A 15,104-nucleotide genomic window follows, 5' to 3' on the forward strand; every position below is an offset into this window, starting at 1 on the left:
CCGACAACAAGAATACACATTTTATAATTCAAGGAATATTTGGGAGATTGGATATGGATGCTCATGGTGGTTTTAAGCTCCAATCCTTTATTTCTCAGTTCGCTGTCAAAGCTAATGTTGACAGTATATAAGTTATATAATTTTATGTACATTAGTTCAGTCAGCCACCATCAGCAATTTTCAGGTACTTGCTTATTCAGCAAGTGGACTTGTTATATAGATACTAAGTACCAAAAGGTGGTAAATGTAATTTTAAATTATATTTTAATGTCTCATTTCTCTTGACATTTTAAGGACCTAATATTTTCCTTATATTAATTCTGATAGCTCATGGAAGACAAACTTCACTTTGCTCAACAAAGATTAAAAACAAGCTAATTTTAAAAAATATATCCTTGCATAATTGTTGACTTTTGTGGTGATACTGTAGATTTTCTTTTAGACATTTAATTGGAACACTGTGTCTTCAATTGGGTTCCCCCAGAAGCCGACCCTGAGATGAGGAATTGTGAACTAGCAGTACGTGAGGTAATCCCACAAAAACTAGTAGAAGAATGGGAAATTGAGAGACCAGAGAGAAAGAAAGAAAAGATGTGTTATTAAATGCAGGGCCACTTGGGACAACAAGAACACAGTTCCGAATTTTCCTAAGCAAAGAGAAAACAAAGGTGAGATAGTAAGCAGGCAATGAGATTAGGTGGGTATTACTTGGAAATCTGAGGAGATTGGACAATGGATCTCAAGAGTGGATATGTAGTATTTCATGCAGAGGAGGAAATCAGATTTACTAGATAGATAGACTAAGAAAGCCAAGCTCAAGCCATTAATAATGATTAGGACGAGTTATACAATATTGAGAGCTAACTTTTTTAGTATATGATATACAATTTAAGTTTTTCTGGACATCTTAGAATAATCATTAAGAGGCTCAGTCATGGTGATATGCATATGACTCATTCACATTCTATGGATTGTCAAAGTAAGAGCTTACATATCAGCAATAACGTTCATTTTAACAATATCAATTTCATCACACATTCAGTATGTTTTAGTTTGAGAATTTTCTATCCCTTAAACAGGAAATTAACTTTCTGTCATGAACTTAACAAATGTTTATTTCTCTTGTTTGATAATTATGCTTTTACAGCAACCAATCTTTGTGTATTAGGTTTCCTCTTTTTCTCTAGCTTCTTAGGATTATCTTCTCTTTTGTTATCTCCATATTAACATGTTGGAGCAAAAGGAATATAAAGCTAATAAACGCAATTTCTTTAGGAAATAGTGTTGTATGACTTTTCTGATAAAAGAATGAGAGCAGTACTTAACTCTTGCTGTTTTTATTTTTTTTAATATTTTACTGGATTTTCTGTAACTATCAAGCTTATCGTCATTAGCTCATGCTAGACTTTATTTTTATGTGTTGTGTCTAGCACACTTATGATTGTTTTTAACAATCTGTAAATCTCAGTTTAGTTCAGACAGATAACGTTAAGTGTGACTTCATTTTTGAACTATTCTTTCTCCTTAGTTAACATTACCATTTCTTTAGTTCTCCTTTCTTTTGCATCAGCCTTCTAAGTATAATAAAACCTGAGATATGAGTAAAACACTCTCTTAGATATCTCATAAATCTTTTATATTTTCAATTTTTATTTTTGACCTTAAACTTCTGTTTGAATTTTTAATCATAGTCCTCCCAAATGAGTATTCCAAAAGCATTGTATGATATATTTTTCTTCAAATTCAGAAATGTGAAGTACATTTTTATTCTCTGTATTATGAATTTGGTTTATGTATGTGCATACATGCAAACAGGTATCCCCTAACCACAACCACGTACCTGCTCCTGAGTTACATGTTATTTGTGTCTATACAGAATCAAGAAGTAGGGTTTTGTTACTTTCTCTCTGCTTCACTTGTTTTCACAACCGATAAACTATATAAAAGACTTCACAAAATATTCAAGGGAACACTGTGGAATGAACTGTGGGGCTTCCTATGGCTTCCCATTTATTCAAACAAAAAAGCCACAGGACCGTCGGCTTTCATTGTGAGACCACTGAAGCACTCTAGGAAAGGCACAGAAGCCTAAGAAGCAGTAAAGATTTTTATTTTGTTGTTATTAAAAGAATCCTGGTTAAAGTTTCTGCTCTCTAGCCAGATGATAGCTTGAAATATTCAAGGTGATTATATACATGAAGCAAACTGAGAAATTACAAAGTCACAAGATTATACAGTGAACCCATGAAAAACTATGTGAAACTGTTGAATTAGAAACTATAACTACTACTCATGAAGATTTCCTTATGTGCTAGTTATTGAATTAAGTTTGTTGTGGGTGCCTTCAGTCAATTCTGACTCTAGCGACCCTATGTACAGCAGACTGGAACCCTGCCTGATCTTTTTGTGCCATCCTCTCACCTTCCATCACTGTATCAGACAAGGCTCTGGTGCTATTCATAGGGTTCTAATGACCAGTTCTTTTGGAAGTGGGTGGCCAGTCTTTCTTCCTAGTCTATCTCATTCTAGAAGCTCTGCTGAAGCCTGTCCCCCATGGGTGACCCTGCTGATATTTGAAACACTGGTGGCATAGCTTTCAGCATCACAGCAGCATGCAGTCACCACAGTACGACAACCAAGAGGCAGGTGGTGTGGTTCCCTGACTGGGAAAGGAACCTGGCCTTAATGGTAAGAGCACAGACTCATAACCAATAGATTGAGCAAAGCACTTTTACTGTACTCTCAAATTTAATTTACAGCAAATTCTTTTCTTTGTTTGTTTTCTGAGGAAGATGCACCCTGAGCTAACATCTGTTGCCAATCTTCCTTTTTTCTTTTTATGTGAGCTGCCATCATAGCATGGCCGCTAACAGACAAGTGGTATAGGTCTGTCCCTGGCACCCGAACCCGGGCTGCAAAAGCACAGTGCGTCAAACTTAACCGGTAGGCCACCAGGGCTGACCCTACAGAAAATTCTGATGAGAAGCACTGCACCCCAATTTTACAGTTAAAAAATGCAGCACTGAGAAAGTAAATGACTTGTCCAATTTTACAATTTTTGCAGAAATTCAAATCTAGGTTTATGTGGTCATAAAGCAGATCTTACAATGTCCTCACCTCAATTCCCTCTTATTTTCAGGTATTCTTTGAAGAAAAATTCAAATAAAAGTAAAATATAACATTTTAAACATAAAATAGAGCTTTTCTTACATTGTTCTCTGACTATTTAAATAATAAATTATCCTAAATTAAAGTTTTCAGAAAGGGTTATGATAAACTTGAAATAAAAGACATTGTAATAAAACTGTTTTATGACAATTAATCTAGATTTTGTGTGGCACTGGAACTTTATTTTCTTCTATAAAATTTTTATTTTTGTTCCTCCTTGGCATTTTTTTCTATTAAAATCCAGAAAATGTTGGGCTTCACGAAGTTATTGGCGTCTTAATTTGATCAAAAGCATTTTATTTTTTAATATCAACTATATAGTTTTCAAAACAGGATCTAAACAAAGTCATTTTAGAAATTTGTGAGGAATAGAGACGCAGTACTATGATCTCTGAAATTGGGCCACAATTTTAATTTTTCAAAGCACTTAGTTTTTAAAATAAAATAAAATCACTTAGTTTTTATTTTGGGTAAAATAAAAGGCTCCATAGATATTTCTACTCCTCAGGCAGGGGAGAAAAACACTAATAAACTTTATAATAGTTATAGCAAAAATATTGTTTCTGTAACAAATGAATGGCTTCATTTTCTCAAACTCTAAATACATTGTACGGCCATCAGAAGTAACCTAAGAGAGTTAAATGCAAATATCATTTTAAATATAGCACTTATTGAAAGGACTGTACTTACAGTGTGCCTTTTATACCTATAAATCAAGGGAAACTAAAATCTTCTTGACTATCATTATATTTTTAATGTTAGTAGGAGAGGAACTGATGTGATTAACATATTCAGGCAAGGCCAAATTGAACTTTAAAACTTCTGTTTTATATTTTTATTCAAGTTTGTTCCAACCTTTATAAACTGTCAGCAAATGAGCAAAATAATGAAGATCTGAGGAGTCACAGGGTGTTCTGCAGTGAGTAGAATACTGACCTGGTGATCCACACAGTTTCTCTCACTGACACTTCTACTGCGGGTAGGATCCCATCCAGTTATGTAACACTCTCTGCCTGATCTGTGCCTAATGCACAAGCACACGTAATATACTCGTGGGGAGGATACAGTAAAAAAAGAAGACTGATGATGCGTGATATATAGGGGGAAATTACAAGAATCAATGTTTTTGAATTAGGACAATAGAGCTTGAGCTCAAATGGAGGGTTTGATGATGGATTGAAGAGTGAAGACATTGCAGCAGGTGAGAAGGCAGATTCATGGATACAGATACAGGTAGAATTGCAGAGGTGAACTTTGAGGTTCTGATTTACTTCTGTGATTTTTAAAAAGCAGCCCAGGTGATATAGTGAAAAATCATTGTTGAGAACTATTCTAGGGTCAGCCTATGGGAGGAGAGCCTGAGATTGGAATTAGAGGAGAGTGTCAAGGAATTGAAAAAACAAGCATTGGCTGAACTATTGCTATCTCTAGAAGTTAAGATAGGATTTGTGGTAGGGAGGTAAACAGTGACCCCTGTGCTGGGAAGAGCTGCCATTGTCGGAAGGCAAGAACTTCAAAGGTGCTAAAATCCCCTCAACAGGCTTAGCTTCACTTCACAATTTCAGTGCAATCCTTGCCTCAGTCTAGGTGATAAGTTTTGAAATTGTCTTCACATTACAATAACTTATGGAACATTAAAATAATAAAAACAAAAAGCTAGTGCCGGGTCTCCCCTTGCTTGAGATGCTATTAATTGATCTGATACGGGGTTCAGTCTAGGTATTTTTAAAAGATCCCCATGTGGTTCTAAAGTGCTGCAGGATAGAAAACCCGGCTCTGGGTGAAGGAAATATAAAGCATCAGAAGCACGTTAGTTAAAACAAAACGAAACAGAGAAAGATTTTCGCTGGTTCTTCTGTCATTTTCCGCAGTCACATGCCCACCCTAGTAATCAGAAAATAAAGCATCTATGACCCCTCTCTCCTTCCTTGAATTTCTCGCCTCTTGCCCTCTTCCTCCACCCCTCCTGCTCCTTTTACTGGATGCTATTGCCAACCCCCACTGCAGAGCACATTGTGAATAACTTTTAGATTATTGTGAAGCATTCTCGTACCCACGTTTTTGCCTCCCCCCACCTCCTTCCTTCCTTTTTTTCTTCCTTCGTTCTATGGGCTTCAGGAAAATGCCTCAGTTTAAGATATACTTTAATTCAAATTTTCAGGAACACTAAATTAGACTGCAAAGCTCTGAACATGTGCTCTTTTTCAATACTTCTGTCCCTTTTTGGACTAAAAGCATATATCACCCAGCACTCTGAGCCTAATTCTTCTGTCTGGACCTCCTCACTGCATCCTGAGCACTTGACTTGGCGTACAGCTCTCTAATTCAACCTGAAGAAATCAAATTGGCTTACACTTACATATATGTCACATTTTTCAAGCATTCATTTTAAAAATAAATTTATTCTACTTAAGTGTATTTTGTTTGACATAAAGCTTTGATTATTGTATTTGAATAAGGATCACACCCTCAAATATTAAAAGAAAATTTTCATTGAAAACCTCTTTTAAAATATTTAACACTAAAAAATTTGCTTGATTCTTTTCATGGTGCACTTACCACAGTGAAAATGTGTGAAAACTCATCATTTTAGTTACTGTTTGAGTTTGCAATACCTCCTTGTCCCGTTTGATGAAATGAGTATTTCATGGAGAATCCACAGCAAGAACGATAAAAATGTCCTTACCCTTCCCACAGAAGCTAACATCAAGAAGAGTTTTCAAATATTCCCTCTATGCCATGGAAACACCTAGAGCAAGATCGCTCAAGCTGTGCTGTTTATCTATTTTCACTAGGGCTTTCATTTGATCTTCAGAGAAAGGGGAGGAAGGCTGTGGCATATCACTGGCCCACATTCCCACCTCTAACCAGAGAACCAGAGCTAGTGCAGGGCCACGTGACATTTATTGAATCTACACTTAACATTTTGTTCTTGAGTAAAGAGTTTGGCTATTACAAAATTTTTCTTTTAAAAGTAGAAAATCACTAACTAGAGGCAGATAAGATAGCAAATTGTGAAGAGTCTGCTGAGTACATTGATTATAGACCTGTGTGTGTGTGTGTGTGTGTGTGTGTGTGTGTGGTCCTAAGTTATTAAGATTTTGTCATGAATTCTAGGAACATTTCGGGCTCCACACAGCATAGGCATTGGTCATCACCCTCCTTACAAATTATACACTTATAAATTGTTCTCTCTGTTTATCCTGAGGAAAAGCAGAAGGATGAGCCTATCCATGAAGGGAAGACAGGAAAAAAGATCGAATGCTTTAATCACAGTGTTATCTTGGGGAATTGCTCCAGGTACTTATTTCCTCATAAAGTATCTTTTAATGGAAAGCAACAGGAAAACAACTGATATCTGGTAGTGGATACTGCCGTGAATGATGCATGTATTTCTACTTTTGAGAGAAATGCTGATGATCCAAATAAGTACTATTAGTCCTCAAAATAGAAAACAAAATCTTGTCATGGAATTTTGAAACGTTGTTGAGTCTATTATCCTGACAATAAATGGAACTGATTTTTACAGCAGATATAAAGTTAATATAAAGTTAATATTCTCTTAATAGAGAATATTAAGCTGGAAACTTAAAGCAGCCACCAGAGCTTCAGATGTTTCAGGGAAAAAATAGCTCAAATCCTCCACTTTTTTTATCTGTAGACAGCAGTATTTGTATTTAAGAAAAGAAGAGCTTCTACATTATTGAAACACTTCTGGAAGGGGAAATTTCTCTAAATGTTTTTGTCTAAGATTATTGTTATTTATAAGTTGTACTCCAGTCTAATCATAAAGAAGACTTGAAGTCCACATTAATTTTTCAGTATCCAGCAGGCACTTGAAGACATGTGATTTTCCTTGTGAAACTAAGTAAAAGATTGGCCTAGAGTGGAAAAAATCCTTCTGTGATAAAAATAATATAGAAAGGCTGAATAAAAAGTGAAATATTATGGCGGTCATGATTCTAAACAATGGCATCAAGAATCATAGAAACGCAGGAAATACAGACCCATCATTTTCAGGTTCAGATATTTACAAGTGACTCTGCAGGTCATTGATATGTGGCTATTTTTAGTTTCTTAGGAGGCTTCTGGATGGGAATGAACAACTGGGCTATGGAGGCAGACAACTCAGTTGCTGACCAGCCACCTCACAAAGCATGTAAGCATGATTTTCTCCTTCGTTTCTGCCTTTGCTAAACGTATTGTGATTAGGCTTACATGGCATTTCTTAGTGCAAATGGAATGAAAAAGAAATCCAACTGAAGGGCTGTTTACACTAGTGATGAAGGGTTAGAATTGGAATCTTTTATGCGAAGTTGAATAAATTGAAGTGCAAGAGTTGAATTGTGGGGCAGTTTATGCATATGTTTATATGCATATGTATAATTTTAGACAGTGCCCCAATAAACATAACATTCTTCCTCAATGCATAGATAAAAACGGATGTAAGATGGCTGACTCATTCATTTGATTTCAGGAGATGTTCACAGGAAAGTTGAGACTCTCATGAGACATAATAATTCTGGGTAAAATCAAACTTCCAGGTATTGATTACATGAAGGAGCTGATATTTAGGGCACATAAGCTTGAAAGCACTGATATGAATATACCCTTGCTCAGGAATTACAAGAAAAAACAACTTTATGTGCATAAGGATAAGTTAAGAGAAGAAGAATCATTCTCTGACCATATATTCGAGAGAAATATTCTAATCTAGCAAAGAATCTCTAGAGAGAAGTATAATAAGACATAATACCCTACATATACTGGATGACAAAACCTTCTGAAACATGCACATCTAAGGAAAAACAAGTCAAGGGTACTGATCAGTTTATGGGCAATGGGCCAAAAATTTAAATAGAAAGAAGTTTACTGTATTATTCTACAAACTATAGGTCATTAAGGGGTGAAGAATAGGGACCTGTTATATGCTGGATATAATAAAATAAATGATTAGCTGAAAGTACAAAGTACAAAGTTTCTGTTTTCCTTTAATTGCTTTGGGATCGCAGCAAAGAACAGATATGGTACAGGGTCAGGTGTAAGTCACTTGTGCATCTTAATGTTGCGATGTTTATTTTCCCCTTATAATGTCATATACTTTCAGCCTCTTGACCAAGATACAATACATACATTCAACAGGATCACATTTAGTCTTTGAATATACTGAGTGTGACGTGAGAAGATATTGAATGGAAATTCATAATGAAGAACCATTAGATCAAGGGAGGTCTAAAACATTAAATAATTTTGAAGAGCTCTGTGGAAAGAAAGGAAATTATTTCAAAGGATAACCTCTTAAAAATAAAATACTATATTTCTAAGAGAGCAGATGGTAAAATTATTGAGTACAATGCTTAAACTGAGTTGAAAAAGCTGATTCAAAGGCCACCAAGGAGGAGCTGCTGGCATATCCAGGAAATGGGGTTAAATTTGTCAAAAAAGACAAAACTGCAATTTCAAGAATTAGGAGAAGGTATTTGGGAATCTTTAAAACGTAGTAAACATTTTTTATGCAGTATGCTGTTAACCAGCAGACCATCCAGTTGTGATTTGCTAAGAAAAACAAGCAAACAGAACTTTGAGATCATATCTTTTTCTGATTCCTCTAAAAGTTGCCAATCATAATGCTCTTAAAAATAAAATTTACCTCTTTGTGTATGGCTATTTCCATAAATCACTCATAGCCTCCTCTTCAACCGTCTCCCAAATATTTTCCACCAACTAATTCACTTACACAGGACGATGCAGTCACTTATTAGAATGCCAAGAGGAGATTTGATTCATCCTGCTATTTATCCTTTTTTTTGCAATTTTTCATCAACTTCAGCTATATTTACTGTAAGATCCATTAGGACAAAGAGGTTACTTATTTTTATCACTGGAGTATCCCAAGCACAACATCCTAACACAGACTCCAACACAGAATAAATATTCAAAGAATCTCCCTGGATAAATGAAGTCATAGGTACATAAATATGCATTAAATGCAGACATTATTCTCTTTTTTCTTTATTCTCAATTTCAGCATTATCAACAATGTGATTGTCATGCTTCAGTTTAATGAGCTGAAGAAATATATGGCTCATGCCAGTGCATTGAAGAGTATTAATACCATACTGAGAGATGTAAAAGACTGACGTATCCATTCTCGATAAGTATGAACTGAATAGCCCCTAGTCTCATATGAAAGATAATATAAGCATCAGTTTAATTTCAGAAGCCCATGTATGTGGGTGCATGTATTTGTGTGTATACATATTTATGCAGTGAATTTTTTGAAGGCTCATGTAACTTACAGTATTTAAGATTTTGTTTTTAACAGAAAGATGCTGCAATATTAATTAAGATAAAGAAAAATCAATTTAAAATATATACATTGAGCTTATGTTTCTAGTAATGTGGCAGAGTAAGTATATGAAAGATCCATACTCCTCAAAACAATTGAAAATTCAGACAACAGATAAAAATCACTTTTTTATGAATGGGTGATATAGACAAAATATTAAAGAATCCCCTCTCTGCACCTCCACTCCAAAAAAGAGAAACTGCAAAAAAAATCCAGAGAAGTAAACAAATATTGCTTCAATAAGCTAGTGGTTCCGGTGGGAATATCCACTGATCAACTGTGACCAAAGGCTTTGGTTTCTATAGCCACTTCAGAGGCAAGGGAGCCTGCAGACCAAACAAGATGAGATATTTAGATTAGTGAACCAAGCCCCAAAATAAACTTGAGACCATGGAGATCTAAACCCTCAATGAAATGGTGAACTAGGGGGAAAAATCTATCTTACAAGAGAAGACAGGTTTTCCTGCTAAGTCACCGACAGCTACTAACTACTGCTGATCTATGATCTACTTCATATGCCCTCCTTGCCTCTCTGGCCGTTAATTTTGTAATGTGACAAGACTCAGTAGTTTGACTCCTTTATTTTCTATCCATATTAATTTCCTTGTGGCATCATCCTGTCTGATAAATTACATTATATATAATATAAAAGATATCATATATAGGTGTATATAGTGTGTGTGTAAAATATATATATAATTATTAGAATTGACTTTCAAAATTATATTTTATGCTGTTCTTTTCATGTTGTTGATTTCTGTATAATTACTTTTCAGATTAAAAAGCACCACATTACTATTTGTGTTTTATTTAGTCTCTCCTACATAATGCTGCAGTTTACCTTTATTTCCATTATTATTACATATTTGTGTCTCTTCTGCTGGTGTTTGCATCACGAGAGCAGTATCAAGCCTACTGTTATTCACCAGTGTCCACGGCACACAATAAAAGTTCAATACCATTTTAAAAAATAAATACAGGAATATAAGGAGGATAGTAACCCTGCGTCCACTTGATTAGAATTTGTACCTTCCAAATTATATAAACTCATCTACGTCCAGAGAGGAGGGTGTAGAGTTTTTCTTTGACTCCTACTGTATAGTTCTCTGCACCTTAACCTTTTTATTTGCTCTGAGATCCTGGACCACTCAAGTACAGAAGATAAGACTCCACCTTTTTACTCTACTTTGTAAGTTTATCAGTTCTGTGAAGCAAAACACACAGAAAGGCCTAGCAAGTGACTAACCTAAAAGGAAAAAAGAAACCTACATATTGATAAAAGTAAGCAACAGCAAATCCATCCGACCATTTACATTTTCAAATATTGTTCATCTACATTTTAATTTTTATGTTTGTTTTTACTGCAGTAACATTGGGTTATAACATTATATAACTTTCAGATGTATATCGTCACGTATTTCGGATTCTGTGTAGGTTATATCACGTTCACTACCCAAAGACTAATTACAAGTCATCACCACACCCATGTGCCTAATCATCCTTTTCATCCTCCCCCCTCCCCTTCCCCTCTGGTAACCACCAATCCAATCTCTGTCTCTATGTATTTGTTTGTCGTTGTTTTTATCTTCTACTATGAGTGAGATCACGTGGTATTTGACTTTCTCTCTCTGACTTATTTCACTCAGTATAATACCGTCAAGGTCCATCCATGTTGTCACAAATGGCCAGATTTCATCATTTCTTATGGCTGAGTAGTGTTCCATTGTGTATGTACACCACATCTTCTTTATCCATTCGTCCCTTGATGGGCACCTAGGTTGCTTCCAAGTCTTGGCCATTATGAATAATGCTGTGATGAATGTAAGGGTGCATATATCTTTATGCGTTAGTGTCTTCAAGTTCTTTGGATAAATACCCAGCAGAGGAATAGCTGGATCATATGGTAGATCTATTCTTAATTTTCTGAGGAAATTCCATACCATTTTTCCACAATGACTGCACCAGTTTGCACTCCCACGAGCAGTGTACAAGGATTCCCTTCTCTCCATATCCTCTCCAACACTTGTTATTTCCTGTCTTGTTAATTATAGCCATTCTGCTATACTATACTATAATTAGTATACTGTACTATACTATAATCAGATGATATCTAATTGTAGTATTGATTTGCATTTCCCTGATAGTTAATGATGTTGAACATGTTTTCATGTGCCTGTTGGCCATCTGTATATCTTCCTTAGGGAAATCTCTGTTCAGATCTTTTGCCCATGTTTTAATTGGGTGGTTATTTTTGTTGTTGTTGAGATGTATGAGTTCTTTGTATATATTGGATGTTAACCCCTTATCCAACATGTGGTTTGCAAATATCTTCTCCCAATTGTTAGGTTGTCCTTTTGTTTTGTTGATGGTTTCCTTTGCTGTGCAGAAGCGTTTTAGTTTGATGTAGTCCCATTTGTTTACTTTTTCTTTTGCTTCCCTTGCCCAGTCTGATGTGGTACTTGAAAATATGATGCTAAGACCGATGTCAAAAAGCATGCTGCCTATGATTTCCCTTGTCAGAAATTAGCTCTCCATATATTTGTGGGTTTATTTCTGAGCCCTTGATTCTCTTCCATTGATCTGTGTGTCTGTTTTTGTGCCGGTACCATGCTGTTTTGGTTACTATAGCTTTGTAGTATATTGTGAAATCAGGGAGTGTGATACATCCAGCTTTCTTCTTTTCCCTCAGGATTCCTTTGGCAATTCATAGTGTTTTGTTGTTCCATATAAATTTTACGATTCTTTGTTCTATTTCTGTGAAAAATGTTTTTGGAACTTTGATCAGGATTGCTTTCAATCTATAGATTGCTTTAGGAAGTATGGACATTTTAACTATATTAATTCTTCGAATCCAAGAGCACGGAATATCTTTCCATTTCTTTGTGTCTTCTTCAATTTCCTTCAACAATGCTCTATAGTATTTGGTGTACAGATCTTTCACCTCTTTGTTTAAGTTTATTCCTAGGTATTTTATTCTTTTTGTCGTAATTGTAAATGGGATTGTATTCTTAATTTCTCTTTCTTCTTCTTCATTGATAGCGTATAGAAACACAACTGATTTTTGTATGTTGATTTTGTATACTGCGACTTGACTGTATTCATTTATTATTTCTGAAACTATTTTAGTAGATTCTTCATGGTTTCCTATATATAAAATCATGCCGTCTGCAAATAGTGAGAGTTTCACTTTGTCCTTTCCAATTTGGATCCCTTTTCTTTCTTTTTCTTGCCTGATTGCTCTGGCTAAGGACTTCAAATACTATGTTAAATAAGAGTGGTGACAGTGGGCATCCTTGTCTGGTTCCTGTTCTTAGAGGGCTAGCTTTCAGTTTTTCTCCACTGAGAATGATATTAGCTGTGGGTTTGTCATATATGGCCTTTATTATGTTGAGGTATTTTTATTCTATATCCATTTTCTTTAGAATTTTTATCATAAATGGATGCTGTATCTTGCCAAATGTTTTCTCTGTATCTATTGAGATGATCATGTGATTTTTTATTCATTTTGTTAATGTGGTGTATCACATTGATTGACTTGCAGATGTTGAGACCCATCCAGGAATCTCATCCCTGCATCCCTGGAATAAATACCACTTGATGATGGTAAAAGGTCTTTTTATTGTATTACTGTATTTGGTTTGTCAATCTTTGTGCTGTCCTTACCTGGTTTTGTTATCAGGGTAATTTTGGCCTCATAGAAAGTGTTAGGAAGCGTTCCATCTTCTTTGATTCTCTTACATAGTTTGAGAAGGATAGTTATTAAGCCTTCATTGAATGTTTGTTAGAATTCTCCAGAGAAGCCATCTGGTACTGGACTTTCATTTTTTGGGAGGTTTTTGATTACTTGTGTTTGGTCTATTCAAATTCTCTAATTCTTCTTGATTCAGTTTTGGGAGGTTGTATGAGTCTAAGAATTTATCCATTTCTTCTAGGTTATCCAATTTGTGGGCATATAGTTTTTCATAGTATTCTCTAATGACCCTTTTTATTTCTGCAATATCTGTTGTAATTTCTTCTCTTTCATTTCTAATTTTATTTATTTGATCCTTCCCTCTTTTTTTCTTGGTGAGTCTGGCTAAGCATTTGTCAATTTTGTTTATCTTCTCAAAGAACCAGCTCTTAGTTTCATTGATCCTTTTTACTGTTTTTCATTTTTAGTCTCGATTCCATTTATTTCTGCTCTGATTTTTATTATTTCCCTCCTTCTGCTGACTTTGGGCTTGTTTGTTCTTCTTTTTCTAGTTCTCTTTGGTGCATTTTAAGGTTATTTATTTGAAATTTTTTTTGCTTGTTGACATGGGCCTGTATTGCTATGAATTCCCCTCTTATGACCTCTTTTGATGCATCCCATAGGAGTTGGTATGTTGTATTTTCATTTTCGTTTGTCTCCAGGTATTTTCTAATTTTGCCTTTGATTTCCTCATTGATCCAATGGTTGTTCTATAGCATGCTATTTAGTCTCCACATATTTCTGACGTTCCTAGTTTTTTTCTCATGATTGATTTCTAGCTTCATAGCATTGTGGTCAGAAAAGATGATTGGGGGTGATTTCAATCTTCTTAAGTTTATTGAGGCTTGCCTTGTTTCCCAACATATGGTCTCTCTTTAAGAATGATCCATGTACACTTGAGAAGAATTTATATTCTGCTGTTTTTGGATGGAATGCTCCCCATGTATCTATTAAGTGCATTTGATCAAGTGTTTCATTTTAATCTACTATTTCCTTGTTGACATTTTGTTTGAATGATCTGTCCATTGATGTAAGTGGGGTGTTGAGGGCCCCTACTACTATTGTGTTACTGTTAATTTCTCCCTTTGGGTCTGTTAATAATTGCTTTATATACTTTGGGGTCCCTGTATTAGGTGCATATATATTAATAAGTGTTATGAGCTCTTGGTGGAATGTCCCTTTCATCATTACATATTGCCCCACTCTGTCTCTGATTGCCTTTTTCAACTTGAAGAATGCGTTGTCTGATGTAAATATGCTAACTCCTACTTCCTTTTGTTTGCCATTAGCTTAGAGTATTATCTTCCATCCCTCCACTCTAAGCCTATGTTTGTCTTCAGAGCTGAGATATGTTTATTGGAGGCAGCACATTGTTTGGTCTTATTTTTTAATCCCTCCAGCTACTCTACATCTTTTGATTGGAGAATCAATCCATTTTCATTTAGAGTCATTATTGATATATGAGCACTGAATACTACCATTGTATCTCTTGTTTTCTGGTTGTTCTCTTTATTTGTTGTTTCTCTTTCTTTGTATTCCTGACTACCATTTCATTTCAGTAGTTTTCTGAAGACGTTTTTCTCCATTTTCTCTCTTTTTATGAACTGTGGCTTCTTCTCTGATTTTTGTTTAGTGGTTACTGTGAGGATTGTATAAAAGATGGCATTGATGAGATAGTCCCTTTTCTCATAGCCTGTTATCTCCATTAACCTAAGCAGGTTCCTTCCCTTTCCTCTCCACTTCTGAGTTATTGTTACAAATTTCTCTGTTTTTTATGATGTGAGTTTGTGACTATGTTGAAGCATTTACCATTACTCTTGATGTTTTCTTTCCCTTTCTCATTTAATTTATAATTCA

Source organism: Equus caballus, unplaced genomic scaffold (genome assembly GCF_041296265.1).
Source record: "Equus caballus isolate H_3958 breed thoroughbred unplaced genomic scaffold, TB-T2T haplotype2-0000784, whole genome shotgun sequence".
In the NCBI taxonomy this organism is placed as follows: domain Eukaryota; kingdom Metazoa; phylum Chordata; class Mammalia; order Perissodactyla; family Equidae; genus Equus; species Equus caballus.